This window comes from Teleopsis dalmanni, chromosome 2 (assembly GCF_002237135.1).
Source record: "Teleopsis dalmanni isolate 2A chromosome 2, ASM223713v2, whole genome shotgun sequence".
NCBI lineage: Eukaryota > Metazoa > Arthropoda > Insecta > Diptera > Diopsidae > Teleopsis > Teleopsis dalmanni.
In genome coordinates this window covers 214,874,490-214,889,796 of record NC_051847.1, presented here as the reverse complement: position 1 = coordinate 214,889,796, position 15,307 = coordinate 214,874,490, and positions in this window count along the sequence as shown.

The following is a 15,307-nucleotide window of genomic DNA, read 5'->3' as shown; positions in this document are numbered from 1 at the left end:
GGTACCTTCTTGATCATTCATACCTTGCCATACTTACGTCTCCATCGATCGACTATAAAACTAAAAACAAATATATATTATTAATTTTAAGAAACACCAACCCAACGTTGTGTGCAACCTGAAAAGAAAACCGCAGGAAGCAAGGACTCAATCTACAAAAATTACGCATTTTAAATCTGTAGCTTTCGTCCTTAAGCCGTTGACTCGTTAACAAACGCCGGCAAAACCTCAACTCAAGCCCACCAGAGTAAATATTATTAAATGTTGAAAAAAAAAATTGTGACTTTTAACCGAAGGATAATAGTACCTAAAATTTTTTACGCATACTTAAACTAGTTAAACGTACGACTAGGTACATAGCCTACAGGATACGTAAAAGATACTTAAGATTTTGTTACTTAAACACACACAAAATTAAACTGAAATAAATCTTCAGTAGGTAAGCGAAGACGCAAGTATCTTGAACCGAAACTGCAACTGCGAATCTTCCGACAAGTGCTTGCTCAACTCGCAGTGTCAAGATCCTTAGTCTTTTGTCTGCCTGGCTGTTTTGGACTGCCTATAAAAGGATTATGTCCTCCAACCGTCAGCGCTAAAGTGTTTAGCTGTAAATTTCTAAAGAAAAATTTTGCAAAGTCATAAGGCAAAATAAAAGGAAAAAATTAAAGACAAAAAAAACTAGGAAGAAAATCAAAATATTTCGTATTTCGTTTCATTTATTTTTGGTCCGAGATAAACTCCTGCGTCAGTCAGCTTAAGGACACAGTCGCTTTGTGCATGTCCTGCGGTGTTGCGCAGCGGTTTATGTGCCCACTTTAAGGTGTTTGTTTACGAGATTCTTAAAGAATCGCAAATTTTTATTAAATTTTAGAAAAAAAAAGATTAAAAATTTCATACAAAATGGCGTACGAAAAATATGGGTCAATGACGTCAACGACGACAAATGTAACGTCGCTGTATTTGACAGCTCGACAATGGCAGCGTGCCTTGCGTCTACCGCCTGTCAATGTGCCTGTTCTGCCTGCTGTTGTTGTTGTTGTTGTTGGAAGTATCTATCTAACTGTTGGTGACAATAAAATTTGCGGAGATATCATTGCAATTAAAGTGGCTTATCAATTTTGTACTGCAAATTACTTTTGACTTTTGGGTCGACATTGAAATTTTGCCTAAACACACCGCACACCGCACACCGCAATATCAGCGCATTCCCTACTGTAGTCTATATGACATTATTGCTGTCTATCTGCCTGTCCAGTATGAATGTATTCCAATGCGTGTATGTGTGTGTGTGTGAGTGTGTATCTATGTTTCTCACCGTACATCAATTTGTCTGTCTGTTTGATATCTTTTCGAGCACATTCAACAAATATTAAGTGTTTGTCATTTGTCAATTTTTATAATGTTTCCATTAATGTTTTTGTTAGTTTAGTGGATTTGTTGGGTGTACGTACGTAGTTCTTGACTGTCTTCATTGACATTTGCTGCCTGATTTGTATCTCGTTTTCTTTCTTTCTTCTTTTCCCTGACATTATTGTACAGTTGATCTAATAGAATTGTTTAGTCATTCTATTAGCGCCATTCATTGTTATCAAAGGAAATATTTTAATGGGTTAAATTGTGTTATTTTAATATGTCAAATGACTTCAGTGATTTGGGATAATCAGAATTAAGATATGTAAGCTTTGGACACACAATTTAATATGCTATATTTAGGAATAGTAGTTATATGCATACATTTTAAAAAACTAAAACAAAGAACATTGGGTTTTGCATGTTAGTTAAAGTAAGGAATCAATAAAGATTTAGGTATATATTATTTATTTATTTATTTCTATTTGAGCCAGTGTACTTAAGCACTTTTATTCTTTCTTAACTCGAGGTATTTTTAAAACCCCGCTTTACGCCTTGACGTGATTATTGTTTATCACTTCATCAGACTAAGCAATAATTGACCTCAGATCTGCATACCTCTCCGAGGTGCCTGTAACCATTCTGAGATTTGATAACGCGGTGTTGATAAGTCTGTCAGTTTTCGCAAATAATTTCAGAGTTCTATCCTTTATGTATTTTTTGATCGGATCAATCTTGAGGTCCCTAAGGATGTCATTCGTCCTAATGTACGATGGTACTTTGAAAAGCCTTCTCATAGCCTGACTTTGTACAATTTATGGATATACATTGATTTCTTTTGCATTAAAACTACAGAAATATTTAAAATCAAGAGGGCATAACTAAATAAATACAGGTATGTCAGGTGGTGCTTCTACAAACAGAACAACAAAAATATTTTAAAACAAGGTTTAAATCACTCATGGAAAATTCTAAAAACCGGCACCTATGCGCTACTTTGATAGCAGAGGATAGTGACTCTACAGTTACTAAAACCAACTACCCACCCAAAACATGTGAGTTAAAACTTAATAACAAACAGAGATCTAAAAGTAAATGGAGCTTCCTTACTATAGTAGCAAATCCTCCAGAACAGTGCCTATATAGGTGGAAGGATATGGTTATTACTTAGCTTGAACATCCATTCGCTACAACACATTGTTAGGACTTAATTAAATTTAACAAAGTAAATATCAAAAGCTTTAGTTTGGTTCGCCTTGGTGCTTCCTAGAACATATTACTGGGGGCTTACTGTACTCTTAGAGTTCGTAAAAAGAATGCTGGATGAGTTTTTTCAATTTTTTTCAGAGATGGCAAAGACAAAAAATTAACACGTCGCAATGCTAACGTCTTGAAAAGGTTATTGAAACTGAAGTCATCATTTATATAAGATTCAGACTAATTTTTCATCTCAAAAAGTTTTTTGAAACTGAAGTTACCACTTATGTATATAGGACTCACTCCGACTAATTTTTCATAAGCCGATTATCCATCAGTACGATATAACTATTACACATTGGATTGGGAATTTGAATTTAAGAGTATGTCCTACTTCCGAGTCAATCAGGCATTTCTCTTAAATAATCGGTAAAGATATTATCTTACTATATGCTGGTATTGAGCTTGTTCTAACGAAGCACACAAAACAATTACATTGGCTGATATTGACTCAGCATGTTTACCTATGAACTGTCTTATGGAGTATAGGATTGACTGTAAATAGAGTTGTTGGTGTTAGATTTTTACACAAAAGACTGTGGCGATCCTGACTATACAAACTCCTTAAGGGCCGTGATATATCTCGCGGTCTATGATAGCTCAATTTACGATATTTACCAACTTAGACGTGTCTGATTTATATAAATTCTAAAACATTACATTAAAAGGAGTTACTTTGAGACACATATGGTATAAGAGACTTGTCAGTTATCGACAATATTTTAATAAAATCTATTCATATAATACAAAAAAAGAAATTTACATTGAAATACAAAAAAAACAATACCAATGAGGTAAGTTCTTTATATAAGAAATGCTTAAAAAAAATTAAAATGAATTATCTTAAGATAATATTTTTAAAAATTATATATAAATTATAAATAAATAGAGTTTTTTTATCAAATATTTATATTTGCACATTCCAGATATGTCAGTTCACAATTTGTATGTAGATAAGCAGTTTACAGTAGCGGGCAATAGATAATCTTAACTGATGCAAGTATGTCAGTCAGGGCAAAACGTTTTTTATATTATATTTATATTTTTATCTAATTTCTTTTTTTTATTAAGAAATATTTCAGTTTTAAATTGTGTGTTATATCCTTAAATATTAATTTGATAGACTTATTCTGGGACTTACCTTGTAGTGCAGTTTAAAATCTTCAATATAATATTTTTTTATTTTCTCTACGTTACCTAAAAATAAAAGGTTTTTAAATTAATTAAATATATTATATATGACAATTTTTATTATTATTATGTATATTATTATTATTAATACATAAGTATATCATATTATATATAGAATTATAATCCGACTTTTAGGAAGTCTTATCTTATTCTTCAAGTACAGTTTTGTGATGATTCATTGAGCTACTAATCTTATTATGTGAATATTATATTATTAGTAATATTAGTTTCAAAATCCCATAAATGAGAAAGCGTAAGAAATAAGTGCTATATTAGTAAAAAAAGATTTATTTATTTATATGTTCTATTCCCAGTAATCCTATATTGGTGGGTACACAAACGAAAAAAAATGAGGTACACTCTCTATATTAACACAAGTCTTCGTCCTCCTATGACACTTCCCTCTCTCTCTCTCCCTTTATCTGCAATTTCATGCCTAGCTCTCTCCGTTCACTTACTCTCTGCCTTCGGCATTCGCTCTCTCTGTTCGCTCTCACTCTTTTCGCCCTTTCTCTATTTAACTTTTTTCCTTTCTCCCGCTTTACTTTCCTTCTTTCTGTCTCTCTATATCTCTCTTTGTTGGGTCTCTCTTTTTGCTGTGTCTTTTTCTTTGCTTTTTCATTCTATATTCTTTTCATTACTCTCCCTTTTTTTCTATCTCGCTCTGTCACTCTCTCATAGTCTCTCTGTCTTACTCAGTCTTATCCCCTCTCTCTCTATATATATATGATGTCATTATTTTAATGTACATCATGCTTATTATATCTTCCACTTGTGTCTACTCTATTTAGATATTTGCGAACGTTACTATTGTCACTTCATCATTGTTATTATAGCGTCTACTTCTTCCTATTGTGAATCTTTGCGGGTTTGTAATGCCGGTCATTCTAGGATATTATTATAGCGTCTACTTCTTCCTATTGTACTTAGATATTTAAAGAAATAGTAATAATGATAATTATGCCGATACTCATCCTCAATTCCCTAAAGAACTATTTTAAGTGTGTGACCGTGAATCTTTGCGGGGTTGTAATGCCGGTCATTCTAAGATATTCTTCTTTTTACTCCTAGTACGCGTTGTTTAAAGTAGTAGATCAATGTTAAATTGATGTCAAATAGCAAAGTTGAAATAAGTGCCTTAGGTTTATGTAAGTAAACAGAGCTGTTTGCTCATAGACTAATTTTTTTCCTCTAATATTCTTATAGACACCTAAGGAAACTACGAAAAATAAAAAATGGAACTTAGAATATACTGGTGATATAACAATAAGACCAGATAAGAGACTGCGGAGCTAAATTTCTGAAGAGGTTGTTACCAGATTATGAAAAGAAATAACTAACACTGAAAAGAAGGACAGATTGAGTGAACCATGAAACTTATAGAAAGAAAAAATCAGCAACTGGTAAGAAAATTAAAGAAAAAAATAGCTAATAGAATCTATTTTGTATTTCTTCTATGTTTATTCTTCGTTAACCGTTATGGACGATAATCAACCAAATTTTTTGAATATCTTCCTAAATGAGAGATAACTGATTCCTGTAAGTCATTGTTATATCCATCTTTGAGTGATCTGTTACGTTGTTTATTGCTCTGGTAAAAACTTTTTAAAATTTGAAAGTGGAAGAGCAAGTAGGAGCATTAATCCCTATTTTGACTTTTAGTACTTTTTACTAAAACAAAATAATTTGAAGATAAGTGTTTTTAAAATATAATTCAAAATCCTTTCACACAATCTAGTATACGTAATCGTTTGTTGCGAAGTCAAAAAAGTATCTTTGGGAATAGTATCTTTAACCTTTATTTTAATGTTTTTAAAAAATAATAAATAACTTAAATATTGTATGTAAAAACATTTTAGGAGTGTAAGGTTATATATTAAATATACGTTGCCAATTTATCTACGACCTTGTGGCACAAATTCGTATCTGAATTGCAATACAAACGAATGTATCTATGAATGTACTATGAGTTCGGGTACTAGAGCCATGAGAGTCTGTTGCATATGACTTTGTCATTTATCACTTAAAAGCAAATTTTTTTCTAGTTAATATTTATGCCGTCTGTGTTTCACTTAGACAAATGCTAGCACGATTCTCGCATACAAATACGAGCGAAGCACATGAGATACAAACCAATACCAACCATTTTAAATGAAACATTTTGACACTTAAGATACAAAAATAAATCTTACAAATCGGCACAATATGCTAATTTCGGACATTTAGAGATCAAGGACAACGACAGGACACTCGGGGCATTTGTAAGAAAGGCATTAGCCAAATCCAAACTAAACCACAAACAAAAGGAGTACCGACCAGTTGCGGACCAGTTGAAGACCTGAAGATTTGCGGGTGTGCGGATGCAATGCACATGTAAGATGTCAACTGAAGCAATGCTAAAAATCACTCTCAGTTCATCAGTGGAACATGGACCGAGGCAGCAGAAGAAGAAGCACAAATTTTTTTTTAAAAAAATAATAAATAAACGGAATTTTAATGGCATTTAATGTATTTCATTAGGAAGACAAAAATGCACATTTAGGCATTTAGTCACTTAGTCACTTATTTCGTTATTTTGAGACTTGAGTGCGGCGTGGCGTATTTCGGTTTAATCGCTCACACGTGTTGCACGTATGTTGAACAAATTTCTTGAAGATACTCAAAATCGAACCCGAAACGGATTTGGTTGAAATTTAATCTATTTTAGCTTTGTGATTGATTCTTGCGAGATAATATTCAAATGTGTTCAGCATTTCTTCTAATCTCGTATCTTTTACTGATTTTTTCATTTTTTTCTATTTTTTTGGTTTGTTTGTTTTTAATATATTTTATTTAATTTTTTTTTGTTTTTGTTTTTGTTTTTGTTTTTTTCTTGTGGCTTTTTATTTCAGAGATTTATTGTATTTACTGCGTGCCTGGCATATATTAGCTCATATCTGAGATACTCCGCTGTATCTAAGATACTTGTATTTTGTACAGATTTTTATATTAATTTCATTTGAGTTGTAATAAATTTATTGATTGTTATCAATCATTAATGACTTTTGTTTTTATCTAAATTGTGTGTTATGGAGTTCGATGTTTAAATAAATTTTCAAGTTCTTTAAGATTTTCATTGTCATCTGTTCAGCTTTTTGGGTTTTTTTGAACATTCGATTCTGAAAGTTTTCTTTTTTTATATTTTGTATTTAAAAATATAAGTTTAAAAATACAAAAAAAAAAAATTGTGTATTTTAATATATAACTTACTAAATTGCCTATGTATATAGGTTCAGAGTAACATAATAAGTGGCGACATTATAAGTCTAAGTATCTGACAGTTCTAATCTAAATCTTTAGCTTTGAATATCCGTTAATTTATCTTAAAAATTTCATAGTTTTTTTATATACTGAAAACTGCAAAAAATGAAACAAATAATATAAAACGTCAAATCAAAGCTGAACCGGGCATAAGGCAAGGGTACATCCTCTAACCAATATTGTTCAGCGTAGGTATATGCCGAGTACATCCAACATTTGAAAGTTGAAACGGTATTTGCGAATTAGTGGGGGAAAAAAATAATTAACAATAAGCGAAAAATGTACTTCTTTTAAGATCCAACTAAAAAAGTTACACTTTTTTGAAAAACTTACTTTTTAGAAAATTAGAGGATTATCAATCTTCTTTTTATTTAATTAAGTTCGAAACTAATGAGTTCTCTACCTAACTGACGTCATCAATATACTCGTGGAATAGTAAGAGACCGGATATAGTAAGACAACTTGACAAGTTATCGATGAGACTTGTCTCATCTGGATTTTTTATCGACTTCTCTTGTTTAACATTATTCTAAGACGGTTCTTGATTTAAGGTCATCTAACCTTCTTTTCTCTATTATCCCTGTATCAAAATTATAGATCTGTGATCTCTGAACTAGAGTTCCATAAATTATTTAAGCAGAGTAACCATGATTGTAATGTATTACTTTACCATACGTGAGAAGCAAAAAAAATCTTGTACATAATCACAAAATGCACTTCTCTTTGATCCTAGAAATCACAACTAAAGACATAATAGGTGAAAAATTAAAAAATAATTACTCATGTGAGAGAATTATAACTAGCTCCGATATAATAAGGCGTTACCTACTCGATGACTGGATCAATTGCAACCCTTGGTAAGAAAAATGATGAAGTGGAGAAATATTCAAAGTGTTGACCTAGAAAAGAAGTATTAAAAAAGTTGTTATAGTAATCGACATTTAGTAAAAACCGCGATCATTCACCACAATTAACACAAACATATTAACAGATTCATTAATATCTTTCTATACAGTATAGTATGTGCTTATAGTCTAGCTCGGATACAGGACACCCTAGAACACTAAATTCTCGTCCAATCACCCTTCTAATATTGATTACCGTATGTACCTTCTCTATTCAATTATAATTATTTTACTTATATATCTACAATAGACTAATTCGATAGAGTAATGAGTAAGTAAAGCGTAAAATTGCCTCATAACTTATACCGTTACTATAGTTGGGACAAAAGTTACTCTAGAATACTGAGTTCTGGTCCAATTATCTCTCCTAATGTTAAGAATCGGAATATTTAATCCCTATTTGATCTTCATTTATCTACACACATCTCTACAAAAGGAAAGTTTGAGTATGCTGAGTATTGAATTATTCAATCCCTATTTGATCTTCATTTCTCTACACACATCTCTACAAAAGGAGAGCTTCAGTATGTTGAGAATCAGATTGTTCAATACCTATTTGATCTTCATTTCTCTACACACATCTCTACAAAAGGAGAGCTTCAGTATGTTGAGAATCAGATTGTTAAATACCTATTTGATCTTAATTTCTCTACACACATCTCTACAAAAGAAAAGGTTGAGTATATTGAGAATCGGAATATTTAATCCCTATTTGATCTTCATTTCTCCACACACATTTCTACAAAAGGAAAGCTTGAGTATGTTAAGAATCAGATTATTCAATCCCTATTTGATCTTCATTTCTCTACACACATCTCTAAAAAAGGAAAGCTTGAATATGTTGAGAATCAGGTCATTCAATCCTTATTTGATATTCATTTCCCCACACACATCTCTACAGAAAGAAAGGTTGAGTATGTTGAGAATCGGATTATTCTATCCCTATTTGGACCTCATTTCTCTACACACAAGGAAAGATTCAGTTTGGGTAATGCCAATCGAATGTGAGCTTCGAGACTTACAAAGGTCCGTGTTTTAATCACTTCATCTAAATTTTTAACAAATTTTATTTATAATTTATTATTATTATTATTTGTAACGATTGTTATTAACAAAATAATTATTTGGTTAAAATTTTGCGCGTCAGATACGTAACTGTATTTTAATTTCTACTTATATTTATATGAATCAGATATAAATTAAAGCATTAAAAAAGAAAAAAAATTATATTAACATATATAAAGAGATGAATCAAATCAATTTTATTTAAAAATACTCGTAAATTTCAAGAAATTAATACTTTTATATGACTGTTCCTTCCATTCACTCAACAGGATTCCCAAAACTTGCAAACTCATTTATCTTTTTTACTTCGAAAATAATTCTCAGTTCAATATCTTTTGCATTTAAAGTGTTTCATTAATATTTTATAAATTGATTTCAAAATTAATTGTTTGAGATTTATGTGAGTACTGAACAAAACATTTGCCAAGAACAATGAATACATTTTTTTTGACTGAAAACAAGCTCGTATTTTTGGAATATATTTTGTGAAATTTTAAAATGAGTTTTTTTTTAATATTTACAATTGTTTTATTTAAATTTATTTAGTTTATTTTGCTTGATTTGAATTTATTTTATATTTTGTTAATTAATTATTATTTCTGCTTGTCTCAAGCAACAATTTCAGAAGATATTTCAACTAATAAATGCAGCAGACATTACTATATATTGAAATATGTATGGATAAAAGAAAATGAATATAGGAAAATAAATTATTAAAAGTGTAAATAAAAACACAAATATAATAAAATATTTTTAAGAGAAAATAAATATGGAAAAATCTATTGAAGTCAATAAAATAACAGAATGCGATGTAAATCAAAGACTGCAAATGATATTTTTATGAAGAAATTTATCTGCAAAATAACAAGATATTGCCTAAGAAATATTTATGTATTTTTATGAATGTTTAAAACAGCATATTTATACACTTTTTTTATATATAGTAATAAATAAATAAATAAATAAATTTGCATTAGTTGTGATTTTACATCGAAGAATATTAGTGACATGTTTGCTACTTGGACTAAGAAAGACTTTTTACAGCGCTTCACGTTAAGAATCAAGTGGTTAGTTATTTATAAACATTATATCTCATTAATTAGATCACAAATCCCCAAGCAAATGGCAAACTTATAATACAAGAAACAATCACTAGATCGACATTAATCGATGATAAAGAAACTAAAACAATGGCACTCTAAGAGGTAAAGGTGAAAGGTAAAGATATTTGTTTTAAATATACTATAAACATATTGGCGTTTATATATAAAACATATCATTTTTTTTAAAGACTTTAAAGTTTCATTGATCGTGAAAGAAATAAACAAGGCCTGCAAATCACCTATTGAAGAGTTTAAACCCCACATCAATGGCAAAGCATTCGCACTAGTAAAATCCAGAAACTTGCTTGAAAAGTTGAAGATAAGAGATCCAATAACTAGTTTCACTGCACAACTAATGGATTTTAAGATTTCACATAAGAATTTTTATTAAAATTTATCCATTTCAGTCATATATATCATATTTCGGCCTCAGTAAGGCTCTAATAAATTGTTATATTAGAACTTCAATGTGTGTGAACTTCAATGGCTTCAAATGCTTGTAGTTAAGACCACGAAACAGTTCAAGAATATCGAATAGATATTTGAGGAGGTGAGTGTACTTATATTTTACTTACTTCTACAAACCCCTAAATCGTCTAATAAGAACTGAACTTACTTTGGACCTAGCAAATAGGATCATTGGATGACCATAGAGAATATAGCACGCTAGTTGGCTTAAGAGACTCATATTTAAAAAACAAGATGGCAAAATGCACAAAATGAATTACCCAACTGGGTATCTATGGTGTATTGGTATATTTCTTTATACCAAAATCCTAAACCAACTCATGGAAATCGAGCTCACTAAGACTCCAGGAATTCGCAAGTATTAAGGAATACTAAATCACGAAGAGTTTTCGAAATTCCCCAGTTAGCTTGAAATACTTATATTCTAAACTGAGAAATGGATATGAGAGACATTTTTATCTTCTTATACTCTTAACAACAACATTAGTCGTTGTAAAGAACTTCTATCCAACCAGCATCATTTAGCATGTCCTAAGCTAATGCTCTGTCATGAATAGATTGCTAAGGGTACTGTAGGGAGTCAATAGATTATAAATACTTCAGTTGACATGTTATTTATTACTAACCATTCAAAACATTATTTGTTATCGAAAATCGGTAAAATTTATTTAAAATCTCTTAACTCTAATAAGAATGAAATGTGTATTTATTTATATTTATTTAATTTATTTAAATTTAGTCAGAATAATTTTACTTAGTATACATTATTTTCCATATATTTCTAAATTTGAAAAATTATTTTTTAAAATTAATTAATAAATTAGATAAAGGAAATTTAAATTCATAGAGGTCATTGGTTCCATTGCGCGTTGACCGCTTGACTATATATTATACTCTACTATAACTAATTATAATAACCATTAAAAAGACCATAAGGAAAAAAACGTTTTCATCTATGGAAAGACACAAATCATGTTTACCTATAGAAATAGAATGATATAGTTGGTATAAATGTAGATATATGTAGATATATGGATAGAAAGGGACTCATTTAAGAAGGGTCTTTTAAAAACTAATTGAAACTTCTTATAATACCATTAAAATAAAGAAAATCTATTATAATTCTTTAGCTTAAAATGATCCGAAATGTTTTTGGAATAGGTTTGAACCACAAAACCTCTCATCTACTGTAAATTATATGAAATTTGTTATTAATTATTAATAAAATCATTATCGCATTGAAGTTTAGTCACGTTGACTAAGTTCTTGAATTGTGATTATAATAGAACATGTCATAAAAGTAATAATAATAAAATCATTGATTGATTTCGCAATCAAGGAGTATGAGGATTTAGAATTCCTCATCTTATTTGAAGTCTATAGTTTCCTCATGTAAATTAAAATTCAGAATTTAAAGAAATTAATTTATTTCATATAAAATTCAACTACATAATCCCATTTCCCCTCTACGACTCTCTAGAATCTATGTACATATATTCGCATTGATAGCATTTTTCCAAATTGGATAGCTCAAAGCTGAAGTAATGAGTGAGTCAATGCGTCTAGACGTATGTGGTGCTCGCTTATCGCTCTGTCATTACAAATAAAATCTAGAAAATATCAGGTCACAATGGACTGACTATTCTGTTGACTGAACTGTAATGAAAGCTGACAAACAAGAACTACAAGAGCAAACACAAACACACATAATAACTTAAATATAGTATATATATGTATTATATATATATATGATAGTTGAACAACAACAAAAACAATAAGTATAAATTAAAAAAAAAATAAAAAAAAAAGTAAAAACAAAGTAATAATCTACACACAAAATAAATTTATGTGCATTTCCGTTTTTGTTTTCCTTCCGTTAAAGTAAATAACAAATATTATTATCGTATAACCACAATTCGAAGGACCAAGGAGAATATTGTTGCCAAAGTAGTGCAATAATAACAACAACTACAACAACAACAACGCAGCCAGAATATCAGCAACATGCAAGTATCGGCAACAAAAACAACTTTTGAGTAAACAATATCAACAGCAACATGAAAATTAAATAATGTCTCAAAAGGACTTCTTATGAAATTTTTGAGAACTGTTTGTGCATCGGACGAAAAGCGGACGGAAGCCATGGACTGGCACCGCAGTGGACAAACAACAACAGACCAGGAATAAATACCAGAGCGTAGTTTGTAGTTCGTAGTTCGTAGCATTAAAAATGTAAAAGTATAAAAGGAAAGACCAATACTTTTCACACAAAACATACAGACACACACACACACACACAAGACCCCTACATTCAACAAATTTATAAATTATTAATAAACAAAACGCGCTACATTAAGCTTTAGCTTCCAAACAGAAAGAAACTTACACAATATATATTGGTCTGTATGTATGTATGTAGGTATGTGCTTATATGAATGTGGCTAAATGTGACATAGAGTGCCATTGGAAACCAGCTGACCAGACCACAAGGAAAGCTGTTGATTAAACAAACACCAATTAAATATTGTAACCATCAAGCAAAATTCAAGGGTTCGATTCAAATATCCTTTTTGGAAAAATATTCTATAATCAAATTTAATAAACTTTAAAAATAAAAAATTAATAAAAAAACATAGAAAGGATTCAAAATTCTATTCTATTCGCTAGAAATAATCGCTCTCAGCAGTATACAAATAGATATATACCAAAAAAAAATCAAATCAAATAAAGTCTTAAATAAATAAAGTCTTTTTGTCGAAATAAATCTTCTACGCTGTTCTTTAAATCCAGTACGAAATAACATTATAATTTATATAGAGATTACTTTGTAAAAAGTCAACAATTTTCTATGGCAGGACTTATAAGTCAACACCTCAAATATATAACACCCATTAACTCAACGCCTTAAATACACAAAAACCATTAACTCCTAGCTTCCGCTTGGAGCTAACGTTTCCACTACAGGAAGCAAAGCTAAGTATCTTAGATATATATTTTAACTTCTAGTTCACATCTGAATATAGCGTTTCTACGACAGGTCTTAATAGTTGATACCACACAGATAAATATCATCTATCGAATTCTAGCTTGTGCTTGGAGCGTTGTGTGGAGCGGCTTTAGGGTAACAACAACTCAGACGATTTGCATGAGTTATGGATGCATGGCTGAATTATATATATCCATCTCAGGGTAAAGTCAAAAGTAAACGGGGAACTGCAACCAACAAAAGAATCATTAAAAATGTTAAAAACCACCAGTTAACCAGTAAAGTCTTGATCCCCATACAACAGCATATATACGGTATTTAACCCAACAATCACCTTAAGAAGTAAATATAATGGATAAGAAATATTACAGTAAAACCAAAAAAAATTCGAAAAAGTCGGAAAGTAAATGAAGAACTATGTCTAAAATTATTAGTAACAATGAACAAAATACATGGATTGAACTTCAAATTGCTTTCGCATAAACACACACAATCAAATACACATATATGGCCCTCAGCCATTAATATATGAAGAATATATCATAGGTTTATTTACTCTCTAGTTTCATCGCGATAGTGATCAAGAATAAGAATAAATAGAATAAACTTTTATTATTCAAAGGGTTTAGTTGATAACTATCAAGAATTTTTGCAAGCTCTTTACTGGACTTTATTAGTAAATTCAATCGCAAAATGATCTTATGTGGGAGGATCCCGCTGCAATAAGCTCTACTTCCCCAAATACTTACTGAATCTGAACGGATTACAATTAAAACCAATAAATGCAGTGATATTTCGTCACCGACTTCTGAACAAACATAAAATGTGATTAAAACTACTAGAAAAGTACTGAAACATCCCTATATAACCTTGGAGAGTGTCCAGGTCTTATACATTATAGGAGAAGAATATTTCACAAAGAATTAACCACAAATTAAAGTTATCAAACATGGAGCTACGATACATAAAGTAAGTTAAAATGGATCTAGCATTACGGATAATTAATGTTCGAGTTAGCTCTCTTCTTTCTTTAATATATGAATTTATTTTTATAATTTATTATATCACAAGTTATTTTGATTACAAATAATTTTAAATCAGTAAATTGAAATCTGAACTGATCTTGCAAGATGTCATTGGAGATAAAAATTAATATAAAATTTAATTAATGGAAGTCGTTTACAGCGTTTGATATGATGCAAATGAAACAATCATTTATTTCTGTTTCTAATAATAAAAATATAACATTAAAAATTTTTAATAACATAAATATTTTGGCACCCTACCCCATAAATAGTATTTTGTGCCATCTAACTATATGATTTCAGACTGAAACTTTAAATGGCAGTATGGATTAATATAAATTAAAAAAAAAACATTTTTAACATTAAAATCAAGGGACATTCCCTTTTAAGTATTTCAAATTTTAAAGTTGATGATAATCATAAAAGAAGCAAAACTTGATCATTTAGAACTACAAATGCAAGGAATTTAATTATTAAACTGATAACAATACAATGTATATTAAGCTACCTTTATTGATTTCAGTTTTTTAAGTCGATGAGAATTATAATTAAAAAAAAATTAATTGTCACTTAAATTAATGTGGTATTATTAAATAGTGCTATTTAATAGCACATTTCTATGGTTCTTATTTACTGCAATAAGACTGTAGAGTTTAA